General features: G+C 42.5%; 1 protein-coding gene across 4 annotated transcripts in view; it reads right to left on the bottom strand.

Annotated features, from left to right (window-relative positions):
* MID1 (midline 1) overlaps window positions 1–12,928 on the bottom strand; it is a 255,745-nt gene that overhangs the window by 121,490 nt on the left and 121,327 nt on the right. Inside the window, exon 1 of one of the 4 annotated variants that reach the window (XM_064475577.1) lies at window positions 3,028–3,149. The exons of the other annotated variants lie outside the window; for them this stretch is intronic. The gene's annotated coding sequence lies outside the window, so the exon portion shown is untranslated. Of the gene's footprint in view, window positions 1–3,027; window positions 3,150–12,928 lie in introns of those variants that run through there. 4 annotated transcript variants of the gene reach the window in all.

Below are 12,928 nucleotides of genomic sequence, written 5' to 3'. Positions count from 1 at the left end.
AAGGAACTTAACAACATAGGAAATTAAGACTACATCAACCAAGTAACTATTTGCCGTGTTATTGAGCTTTAAAAAAAGAGAGAATGGAGAGTCTACGTCTATTCTTCATTATTCTCATGAGCTCAACAATCACTTGTTTAGTCAAATTTGCTTCCAATAATTCTCTTCCAATGTGACTAATTTCTATCATTCTCTGTATTTAAAGATCCAAGAGGATACTCAGAAAAGTGAACTGAGTTGCAGGAGAATGATCCCAAAATAACCCATTTGCAGCTGACACTACTGGGCAGGAATTTTTCTGGATTCAGATGGTTCTTGTCCCTGCTGCATGTGAAGGGTGTATGGACAGGTACTGAGAACCAGACGCAACGGAGTCTTCACTAAGTCTTAAGACCAGCCTGCTTGGCATGACAAGCCTGACTTCAGCTTCTGTATTTTATTCATAGTTTTTTGACAAAATAGTAGCTTGCCTTCCTATACTGCAGATCATAAATGAGGTGCAAGACTCTTGTCCTTCCAACTGTTCATCCCTGTCCTTACTGCCATCCCACTGCAGCCCTCTAACAGACTTCAAAGGGATAAATTTCTTCCACTCACAGAACCAAGGAGTGTAGTAACAAGTTTATGACTCCCCTCCTCAGGTTGCTTGGCATTATCAAATGGCAGTATTAAGCCAAATAACCCAAAATGGTTAGTGCATGAGTAAAATAATGCATGAGTAAAAATTCTGACCCTGACACAACAGGACACAAAACGAAAACGACAAAATCAACTGAGAAGAGAAAGAAGTACACAGCTGTATGTAGTCGTTAACACGAGCTGGCTGTTCTGCCCCTAAGACACTCAGGGATTTGGCATCCCAACCCAGTCTGTTCAGTGAGGTACCACCCCTCACTCACAATGAGATGCAAAGTCTTAGTCTTCATTCCTTGCCAATAAAACTAAATGCTAAGAAGGTGGCAAGTTTCCACTCAATCTCTCTTGAGGACTTTCTAAGTCATGTCAGCTGGTGCTTTTTGCAAAGAACCAGTAATGCTTTATTGCTTGCCAGAGGCACGCCCACATGTATTTTATTTCTTCAGAAAGTGTTACTTAACAGAAACATACCACAATAAACCCTGGTGATCTCAAATATTTTCTTCTATGCATTTACATCCTTTAAGAATGTTATCCTTTAAAGACCTTTTAAAGACCTGAGGCAAAACCAATAATTAACCACAACCACATAATCTTGCTTCACAGGTTTTTCGTAAGTACACTGTGGCAAAACTTCATTGCTTCAAGCTAAGAAATTAAGAGCAGCAAAGGGCTACATTGTATCAGCAATGCAACTTGTAGCTTAGAAACTGAAGTGGTAAATAATAGTACTAGTTTTTTTAAACTTTACTGATGACCAGAGAGACACTCTGGGAGCTGGAGTAAATTAGGAAACTAGGTAACACCAGTTTCTAATCCAGCTAGTGAAGTGGTAAGAAAAAATGATCCAGTTTACCTGTGCTTCACTTGACATCAACCAGAGAACTGTACTACAGCCACAAACTCCAGTATTAAATTTAAGCTCACTCTGTTGAGTGAAAGGGTTGTTGTTTTGAGCTGTCACTACACAGTGTCTTCGTTGCTTAGAGTCCCAGTTCCTTCCAGACCGAAGATGTGTGTGATGTTTGGTTTGTACAGCTCTTCTCCTGTGCTGATCCTGATTCTGGGAAAGGCCTTGCTGACTAGCCCTTGAAATTAATGGAAAATGCTTTTTCACTACCTGGCTATGGCTGTCTTCTGCCAAACACAGAGACACGTATGCACGCACACACATGCACACGAAAAGGATCCCTTGGCTAAAGGTGGTTGGGCTACTTACTAGTTTGGCTGGACTACTTACTAGTTTACTTGACATCCTCAAATTAATGGTCGTGCAGATAGTCTTCAGAACATCCCAAAAGGGAGTCCGAAAAAATACCTAAAATGAGCAGTTGCTTCTGAATAGCTGTATCAACACCCCATACAGGCCTCTCAAGTAAAACGTTCTCAACGTCACTCACAAAAGCTTAGTAGCTTTTAAGATAGCATGGAAAGAGAAAACAATAGCTCAGTTACATTCCTTTAAGACATTCCTCATCAACAACATATACAGTCTCACAGTTTATCTCAAAAAACTTGAATAAGTTATACATTTCCTGTCAGCTAGCAAGCAGGTCACTCTTACTGTAATAAAGAGAGTAGCACTTGTGAAAGAATTACTAGCATGCATCTGCACAATCTCCAGCCTCCGGGAGCTTGTTAATATCTACTTTAAAACTTGACTGAATGTCAGCTTCTCTTGTTCTCAGACAGTTGCTCAGCTTGAAATATTGTACTGGGAAAATCACATTAAAAATTCTGTACCTGTGGACTATACATGCTTCTCACCCTCCTAAATGTATGGCATGTTTTGTGGATACAGAACTTGCATGTAAAGTAACTAGCGACCAGACCATCACTCTGAGCATGCCAGTTACAAAAAGTACATATTTTGAAAAAACATTGTCTCTTGGCCATCGTACTTAAACACGTCATTGCTTTAGGTTATGTAACTTCATCAGTTACACATAAATAAATGGGATCTGAAAGACTTTGCACAAGGAATGGAGCAAGCTTTAGGGAATGAGCATATTTTTTTCATTTTTCTCATGTAAACATCTATCTCAGCCTTCATCTGTTTTTTTAAAACGGAGCTATAATGTTCCAGATGTTGACAATATGAAGATGCTAATGACCCCTGTATCTCTCTTACTAGTTTTATGACAACTATCAAGACAACTATAAGCCCTTGTTTGAAAATGTAAGACAATAAATACTGTGCTAAAAAAGTTCCCTTTTTTCCTGAGTTTTCAGTACTGAAAAGATAATTCCTTGCAGCAACAGAACAAACCTCAACTCCTCCCTTACAACTGCTAAACGCATTATAAAATACTTCCTAAATTACTTGCAATGGCAAGCCTACACATACACATTGGCTCCAGCTCCCGAGAAGCCACCCAGCCGCATACCCACCGCTGGATCCCGCCCTATATCTTCTGGCTGAAACATTGCTGTGGAGACAGAGACCACGCTGACCCTCTCGGAAAGCACCGGCAGCCCAGTCGGGACAGGCGGTAGCAGCCACCACCGTCCCAGTAGCCCGGTGGCAGCACTGACTGCGTCTGCAACTGCAAGACAGTCGTGGCCGAAACACAACAGGAAAATCTCCCCTACAATTACAGGAAAACCCGCTCCACCTAACTGCCTCCGCCAGGATCCGTGCTCCCAAAGCCAGCCCTCCGTGCTGCGCCCACAGCAAAATACCTCCTCTCCCTCCCAAGGGCCTGCCTTGGCAGGGTGAGAAGGCAGAAAGAAAGGGATCTTCTCGCAGAGCATCCCAGCAACCTGCCCAAGGGCTGCGGCAGGATGGCGCTGCCTCACAGCCTGGGTGAGGACCAGCTCAACCCTGGGGTCAATTAACCCAGCGCTGAGTGATGACCAGTGCCCAGGCCCCCCAACAGGAGGCTGACCCGGACTAGGCAAACCTGTCGCGTGCAAAATGAACATTTCAGAAATTGCTGTTCTCTGGAAAGGCAGAACTCTGTAAGACGGACTTCACAGTAAACAAGCAGTTTACTTGTTTTGTCTATTTTCTCCAAATATTACTCAAAACTTAAAAACCCAACATCCAGCAGGAGTTTGCCAAAAGTAGGGGCAGTCTGAAAGAGCCTAGTATCTGAGAGAAAGGCTTTCCTTCCTACAAACACTATGGAGACCCCACTTTCTGAAATTCAGCAGGTGGAACACAGGATGATAGGAGTTGCTCCATTTTTTTTTTATTATTATTATCATCATCATCATCATCATTATCATCATCAGCATCATCATCAGCATCATCATCATCATCTAAAATGGCATGCAAGCAGCAAACTGCAATAGAAAACAACTACAAATTCTTCAGCAAAGTGCCCAGGAATAAGCCTGTCTGAAGTCACACCAGACTTTTGGTCTCCAGCAAAGGTGTTAAAAATTCATGCAAAGTGGAAACAGCAGGAAAGAATTGCTTCCTTGTGTTTTCTGTTTTTCATGTTGCAATGCCCTCTTTCATACAGTGGTAACACAACAAAGTGAAACAAAACATACCTCAGACATTCGAGCATAAGGTTGCAAATCCACACACTGTCTTTGGTCTTTCTTCCATGGATGAATCTGCACTTTGTTCTTATTGAAACAATAAACAACTGTTGTGATTATTTAATTTCCTATTCGTTTCATTTCCTTGAAACAATAGACCAAAGCCCTGACACTCTTCATAAGGTTTTTAAAGGTTTCTGCTGGCAATGTGTGTTAGCACGTGTGTGGAATGACAGCTTGTAACTGGCAAAATGGGCATGCAGAAAACAGGACAGATGTGCAGATGGATTACAATTATTAGAACTCTTTTTTCATTATATTAAATGCCCATGGATAATCTATAGTCAAGTCAAGTTACATGCAGCCCACAAGTCCTAGCTGGAAGGATTTTAGATTCCTCAGCTCATATCCTGTCCTTGATCTTTCATTAAACAGCATTGTGCAGCTTCTTTGGACTGTTCCTCCAGCCATGCTGGCTCACACTCATCCAGATGCATTTGGGATCGACCAGTCCAAAGACCAGTATTATTAGCAGGTGCTGCCCTGCTGCTCTGTTTGTCCACATTACAATTAGCCTGAATTTTTCATGCCTTTTTCTTGCAGACAACCAGCCACAGTCTGAAGCAGTTCCAATAAATGTATTAGTAAAAGAAAGTTCTTTTAATAAAGAACATCAGCTCATGCAAAACAACACAAAGCATCAGGGAACACAGATTCTTACTTAATAGCATAGGGCCTGTCGAATGACTTAAGTGCATTCTACACTTGCAAAAGACTGCAGGATTGAGACCCTTGGTGTGTATGGGAACATACACACCCTTATGTTATTTTGGTAAGAGTTTACCAAGTCAAGAGATGAAACTGCTTACAAATTCAAGCGTGTAAAAGAAAAGGATTATGGATATTCAATGTTCTCAATGGAAAGCAAACTGCTTAAAACATAAAAATGATATACTTAGTCTACAGCTAGTTCAAAGACCTCACGTAAGATGAATTTAAACACAGACCTCCAGAGACTGCTAAAGATAACCTCTCCACAGAGGCTGGCCTTGCTGATTATGCTTGAGTTATGTGTTGATTCATGTTTTTCTGATTCTCCAAAGAAATATAAATCACTGTAATGCATTACATATTTTTTGTATGCACTACTGACCTGTTCATCTGTTTTTTCCTCCATTCAAAAACAGAAAAAGAGAGAATTCATAAACTGATATGGATTGCAAGGAGCTTTCTTACAAAGTTCATTTTAATTAATAAGGCCATTATAGCTAGGAGCACTTGTTAAACATATAGCTCTAATTAATCCCATCAATCACTCTCCCTCTTTAAGTACTCGTGATTTGCAAGAAATTAAATGATCACCAATCCTGGGAACAGAACAACCATTTTTTTTCTATTATTAAATCTCTGATTATCTGGCAACTTTCCTGTTGTGTCATACTCCTTAATCTTTATTCTCTTCTCAGTGCTTTCATCAGGGTGGTGCACCTGCACCTAGACAGAAAAAACACAGCTCGCTGCCAAACTACAGATGAAGGACCATGCAAGCATTCTCTCCCATCAGCCTGAAAGAAGAGCCTGTCACGAAAGCTGTAGGCTCTCCAGAGCCCCTGCCATCCTCAGTTTCACTATCACTGTAGTCTATGTATGGAGTTTTCCCCCAAAGCTAATGCTGACCAAGAGACAAGGAGAGAAATACAGTACAGTTTACTTTCTGTTTTTCTTCAAAAGAATCTCCTGCTACTGTAACCAGTCATAAATTACAACATAAATTACAACTAAAAGCATACCTCCCAGCTCAAAACCAATGTGGAACAGTGCATTTATTCTCAAGCAAGAGAAAAAGAAAAAGCTTAAATAACAACAAAGTCTAGCAGGTAAACCTAAGAACAAAGGCTCCAGCAGTGACTCAAGAGAAAAATCAGCTGGTTATTTAAGCAGTCACAATATCTTTAGGAAGGAATTGTTACAAAACTTCCAGGTCTCGAGCATGAAGTTTTCTAGCCTGAAAGGAATGATGAAGTCCTCTAAGTGGTAGGGCTGTTAAACTTCAAGTTCCTGTCGATGAAGAGGCCATCACACAGTCTCAGAAGCTAAAGATCATACAAGACTGACACTAATGTGCCACAGAGAAGAACAGCTGAGAATACTACATAATGCAGCTATTAATGTTAGTCTAATTGAACCTCACATTTTTAACACACACATATTTTTTCAAAGGAAACAGTCACACTAGGTTGACCAAATGTTCCTCTTCACATAGAAGATGTGTGAGTTAAGAGAAAACTGAGGAATAACCCAGTTATTGACTGAACCTCTCCCAGGAACACCCATTCTACTGCTGGCAATAGGCAGCTGGACAGCCATCCGTGTGCCCGTCTCCCATCAGTTATTCCTCTGATAGCCCTTATATGTACTCTGGGCCTTCATAGCATCCCATGGCAATGAGATCCACGGTTAATTTTAAGCTTTGGACCTGCTGAGCAATAATTTCACAAAAAAACCCAGATGCAACGCCTAGTAGTGCTTTACATAATGAAGCTGCACAGCATTTTAATATTAATTGCAAATTAATTCAATCTTCCATTTCAGGTAACATTTATTTGCCACAGCTATCACTAATTTATCCTACTGAGTTCTCTTTAGATCAAACAGACAACGCAGAAGTCCCTTGAAAAAATAAAGTTACCGGGCTGCGAAGAATGGACTAGGTTGGGTTATTCTTTAGCCACGTTTGATGACTTAGCTCAGTTTTCAGTTGCCAACAGAGTCAGCCGCTATGCTCTGCAATTTTCCTCTCCACTTGTCAGTCCTGTATGTATTATCAGCTCAGGAATGCAATAACCTCTCTTTTTTTTTACCTTTTCTTTCCCACCTTCTTCATCTAATTAATACCAAGCAGAATAAATATGTCTTTGTTAACTAGTCAGACATAGTAGCGGCTGCTCCAGGTAGCTGCTCCAGGTGGCAGTTCATGCCCATCCATATTTCACAAAGCAGCCAAACAGGTTCAGCAACATCCGACATCTGAGCATGACTTGAAAAAAAAAAGATGACAAGACAGGCCAAACCTTTGGATTATTCTGCACTAACATCTATGAGCCTGTGGTAGATTCAAGATCATGATGATTTTTGTGTAACAAAAAGAGAATAATTCCATTTTTTCCATAACAAAGAACAAGAATCTGCTCAAAAGTTTCAATGACAGCCACAGTGCACTTATTAAACAGCAGCCACTTTTTTTCTGGGAAACCAGTCTGGCTGGCAGCTAACTCCACCTGACAGGAGACTTACTGTATCAGTCTTAAAATCACAGACTCTTACAAGAGGATGTAAGGATGTAAATGTCACATTTTCCCACCACCTTTTCTTCTGCTTGCCTTTGTCCTAGCTGAGAAAATCCCCTAGCAGAGTATGAACATTCATAATTTCCCTTCCAGCCACGAGAAATGATGAAGAGGTATTGTATTACCTGAGGTGCTGGACAAAAATAGAAAGACAAACAAACAAATAAACCAGTTACAGTATGCCAAAAGGAACATTTTTGCTGCTACTGGATGTTAGAGTAAATACAGTTGCTATATCATGCGAGATTGACATTTTAAGGGCTCTGCTCCTGCATTATGTTTTGCAGTGTTTACTACTCTTTCCAAGTTCCTCATCAGCACAGATATCCACACCCAAAATAGCGGCAGAAATATCATCTGCCATGGAGTCACACCTGGAATATAAATCCATGCTTTGACCTGTTCAATCCATTATTACAGAATTACAGAATGGTAGGAGTTGGAAGAGACATCTGGGAGACCACCTCATCCAACCCTCCTGTGTGAGCAGGCACACCTAGAGCAGGGGGCACAGGAACGCATCCAAGTAGGTTTTGAATATTTCCAGAGAAGGAGGCTCCACAACCTTCCTGAAAAACCTGTTCCAGTGCTCTGTCACCCCCAAAGGAAAGAAGTTTTTCTTCATATTCTGGTGGAACTTCCTGTGTTCCAATTTGTGCCCACTGACCCTTGTCCTGTCACTGGGCACCACTGAAAAGTCTGGCCCCATCTTCTTAAGACCCACCCTCTTGATACTTATAAGCACTGATAAGATCCGCCTCCCAGTCTCCTCTTCTCCAGGCTAAACAAACCCAGGTCTCTCAGCCTTTCCTCATAAGGGAGATGCTCCAGTCCTCAGATAATCTTCGTAGCTCTGCACTGGATTTGCTCAAGCAGTTCCCTGTCTTTCTTGAACTGGGGGTCCCAAAACTGGACACAGTACTCCAGATGTGGTCTCACTAGGGCAGAGTAGACGGGGAGGATAACCTTCCTCATCCTGCTGGCCACAATCCTTTTCATGCACCTCAGGATACCGTTGGCCTTCTTGGCCACAAGCGCACATTGCTGGATCATGATCAACCTGCTGTCCACAAACACCCCCAGGTCCTTCTCAGCAGAGCTGCTTTCCAGCAGGTCAACCCACAACGTGTAACGGTGCATGGGGTTGTTCCTCCCCAGGGGCAGGACCTTGCACTTGCTCTTGTTGAATTTCATGAGGTTCCCCTCAGCCCAGCTCTCCAGCCTGTCCAGGTCTCACTGGATGGCAGCGCAGCCTTCTGGTGTAGCAGCCACTCCTCCCAGCTTGGTATCATCAGCAAACTTGCTGAGGTTACACTCTGTCCCTTCATCCAGGCCACTGATTAATATATTGGACAAGACTGGACCCAGCACAGACCCCTGGGGAACACCACTAGTTACAGCCTGCAAAAGCAGACCCTGCCCCCTTCGTCACGACCCTCTGAGCCCTGCTGTTCAGCCAGTTCTCAATCCACCTCACTGTCCACTGTCCACTCATCTAACCCACACTTCCTTAGTTTGTCTGTGAGGATGTTATGGGAGACAGTGCTGAATGCCTCACTGAAGTCAAGGTTAACAACACCCACTGCTCTCCCTTCATGTACCCAGCCAGTCACGCCATCATAGAAGACTATCAGGTTGGACAAGTATCATCCCCCCTTGGTGAATCCACGGTGACTACTTCTGATAACTTTCTTTTCTACTACATGCCTGGAGATGACCTCCAGAATGAACTGTTCCATCACCTGTCTGGTGATGGAGGTGAGGCTGACTGGCCTATAGGTACCTGGCTTCTCCTTCTTGCCCTATTTCAATACTGGAGTGAGAGTGGCTACCCTCCAGTCCTCGGGCACCTCTCCTGTCCTCCACGACCTTTCAAAGATGATGGAGAGTGGCTTGGCCACAGTATCCACCACCTCCCTCAGCACTCGTGGGTGCACCCTATTGGGGCCCATGGATTTGTGAGGATCCACTTTGCCTAAATGATCTCTAACCCAATCCTCCTCAACCAAGGGCAAGTCTTCCTTTCTCCAGATGCTGTCTCTCACCTCTGGGGGCTGGGATGCCTGAGGGCCAGCCTTAGCAGTAAAGACTGAAGCAAAGAAGGTGTTCAGTAACTCTGCCTTCTCTGCATCCTGCATCACCAAAGCGCTCTCCTCATTCAGCAGCGGCCCCACAGCTTCCCCAGTTTTCCTTTTACTACTGATGTATTTGAAGAAGCCCTTCTTGTAATCCTTGACATCCCTTGCCAGATTTAGTTCCAAGTGGGCCTTGGCCTTCCTCATTGCATCTCTGCATACCCTGACAACATTCCCATATTCCTCCCAAGTGGCCAGTCCCTTTTTTCACATACTGTAAACCTCCTTATTCCATGTGAGTTTCTCCAGGAGCTCTTTGCTCATCCATAGAGGTCTCCTGGCTCCTTTGCTTGACTTGTTTCTTGCAGGGATGCACCGATCTTGAGCCTGGAGGAAGTGGTACTTGAATATTGACCAGCTCTCTTGGACAGCCCTACCTTCTAGAGCCCTAACCCATGGGATTCCTCCAAGCAGGTCTCTGAAGAGGCCCAAGTTAGCTCTCCTGAACTCCAGGGTTGTAATCTGACTTGTTGCCCTGCTTCTACCATGCAGGATCCTGAACTCCACCGTCTCATGGCCACTTCTCACTTTAGCCAACGCTACCCCCAACCCTCACATCCTCAACCAGACCTTCTTTGTTTGTTAGTATCAGGTCCAGCATCACATCTCACCTCGTTGGCTCATTAGATTTCTTGCAGCTTCTTTTCCCATCTTCAGTTAGGAAAAGCAACTTTGGTCACCTCTAGTGCCATGGACAGGATGAGCTGGGTAGCATGCAGCTGATTATATTGTCAAGAAACAGGTCTGAGAAAGGGCAAATGGGGCAAGGGGGCAGGGCAGGATATAATGTATTGCTTAAGTCAAGTTTCCTGTGTCAAAAAACAAGTTCCTCTAGACATGACTGAGAGCAGAACTTTAATTTTAGCCATTAAAAAGCTAGAAAAAGTTTTAGCCAGCTCTTTAGGTTCTGCCTAGAAAATGGAGTGAAATAAGCACTCCAGGATGGGATATATCTTCTTCTGGAGACAGATGTCTGAAATAGATAGCATGAGTGTCTGTTTGTGGGTAACCATCTCTTCCACTGTTAACTCAGAGAAAGCCAGTACAGCCAGGACATTCTGAGTTCCCGACCTTCAGACAGCTAAACCAGTCCTTTCTGGAAGGAAGGGGTGTGTATAACTGCAGTGAACAGATAGATGATAACCAGTTTATATCACTTCCTCCAAAGCTTGCTCAGGTTCCTGGATTGCCATCAGGAGTGGATGACCCAGCGTTCCTTCAAAACTCTCACAAATGCCAGACCTACTTAAGCCAGGGAAAAAGGGGCAGGGCTTGTTCCACTGCACTTTCCCCCTTTCCACTAACGTTGCAAGTGCACTTTGAAGACTTCCAGATGCAGTGGTGAGGGGAGATTCGATCTTGATGACATAAAAATACTCACACAAGCCAGGGCAAGAAACGAAGTCTATTTTTCAGTAGCTTATTTTAGCCCAGTTTTGAACAGTATCTAAAATACTGATTAAAGCCAATGGCAGCTCTCATTTCTAGCTCATAAGAACCAAGCCTTGAAAAAACCCCTTATAGAAGCCACATCTAATTTTTTGCTTTCAACTCAATCAGCAACACTGCATATGTGAAACGGCCACATATGGACACTTTATTGGTTAAAATACTACTTTTATGATATTTTCTGGAGTACTTTCCTTCCCTAAACTATGGACACCTCTAGAAAAATAAGGACTATTATAAATCCCTGGCAATAGGAATGACAGGTCTCCTGTCCAAAAGATATAAACAAGATATGAAAGATGAGGTGGTAGCAGCAGAGCCTGGCAGAGCTTCCAGCTCATCTTGATGTGGTTATAGTTTAACAATGAAACAACAGTGTTCCTAAAGCAGGGGGAAGACCAGGTTCTGAAGTGTTATTCTGCAAAAGACCCTTTGTACAACACACAGTGTTGCAGTCCTAAATGTGTAGAATATCCTGCAGGTGTTGTACAGCCCATTTCTCAAGCAGTAACACCAAATGAACAATTAAAAAAAAAGAAAGAAAGGAAAATGAAGGGTGTCTGTTGGAAACAGAACTGATAGGACTTGTTTTTGTCATCTGTATTCCTAAATTTAACTGTAGACCATATTCTGAATTATCTTCTTTATTGCCAACTTAGGCCTTCTACTTGATGTGATATTAATTTTTCTCCCTTTTTTCAAAGGAAATGAATCCAAAGGACAGAGGAAAGTAGTTCATGGCATGCTGTTTTGTTCTATTAAAAATGTATGGTCCTCAAGGACTCCTTGTGTTTCAGCCACTCTGAAGCAAATCTATTGGGCTAAAATGATCAGTAATATGTTACCTTCTCTGTTGGAGGAGCTGAGTGTACCAGCCACTCAATGAGATATGCTCTGGAAAAGTTCAGAAACCAACACATTTTCCTCCCATTAGCATGGATGAGATGTGCAAGAAAGCCTAGAGATTAAATATTTTAGCAGCCATGCATGAATACAAAAGGCAGCAGCACAGCCATCACTTACCTACTTTTTTAGTTAACCAGAAAACAAGTGTATTTTCTCCACATTGATTTTTGAAGTCATCTGGTAGTAATTTGTTACAAAAAATTCTACAAAATAAACAAACAAGCAATATAGAGATATTATCTACAAAGCAGAATTACCAGCAGGGGAGATGGGGGAAGGTATTTTTTTCCTCCATATTCACATTAAAGACTATGTTATTCTGTCACCAATGCTAAACTCCTTTGACACAAAGAAATTACTTTAAAAACGGCAGACACACTGCATCTGAGAAGACAGATTAAAACACCCACCATGTAGTTCACCAGGAGTCTTGCTATCACTGCTAAAGTTTTTGCTTTGCTATAAACCCTGCCTCATTTACAAGCTACCATTTTTTTTTCCCTCCAGTGCTGACTTTTGATTTCACAATCTTGCTTCCTCTTTAAGGTAGTGATAGTGGGGTAGCTCTCTTGTGAGGAACTCAGAAATTATGATTACATGACTGGCTGAGTTTACTGAAGGAAGCTTTGTTCTCTCTTTTTCCCTTTTGGGGCCAGACAAGGTTTTTCCCTCTCTTTCCCTTCCTCTTTTTGAAATTCAGCTGCTCAGACATCAGCCATACATACATAAGTCCACCTCTTCTCCACCTCCTTAACTCCATCCCCACAACCCAGCACATCAACATCCAGAAGCAGTTCCCTGGATGGGTGATTTTTAATCACTATCTTGACTGGCAGCACTGGTATTAAGCTACGGTCCATTCAAGAAGTAGCTTTAACACGCATTAGCCCCCTGAAGTGCTAAACTCTAAACCTCTTTCTTCTTCTACGTCTACTCTGTATCTCACAAAAACCTTTACTGATG

The sequence above is a fragment of the Phalacrocorax carbo genome, chromosome 1 (assembly GCF_963921805.1).
Source record: "Phalacrocorax carbo chromosome 1, bPhaCar2.1, whole genome shotgun sequence".
Taxonomy (NCBI): domain Eukaryota; kingdom Metazoa; phylum Chordata; class Aves; order Suliformes; family Phalacrocoracidae; genus Phalacrocorax; species Phalacrocorax carbo.
The sequence above is the reverse complement of the archived record's forward strand: the minus strand, read 5'-3'. Positions and strand labels throughout refer to the sequence as shown.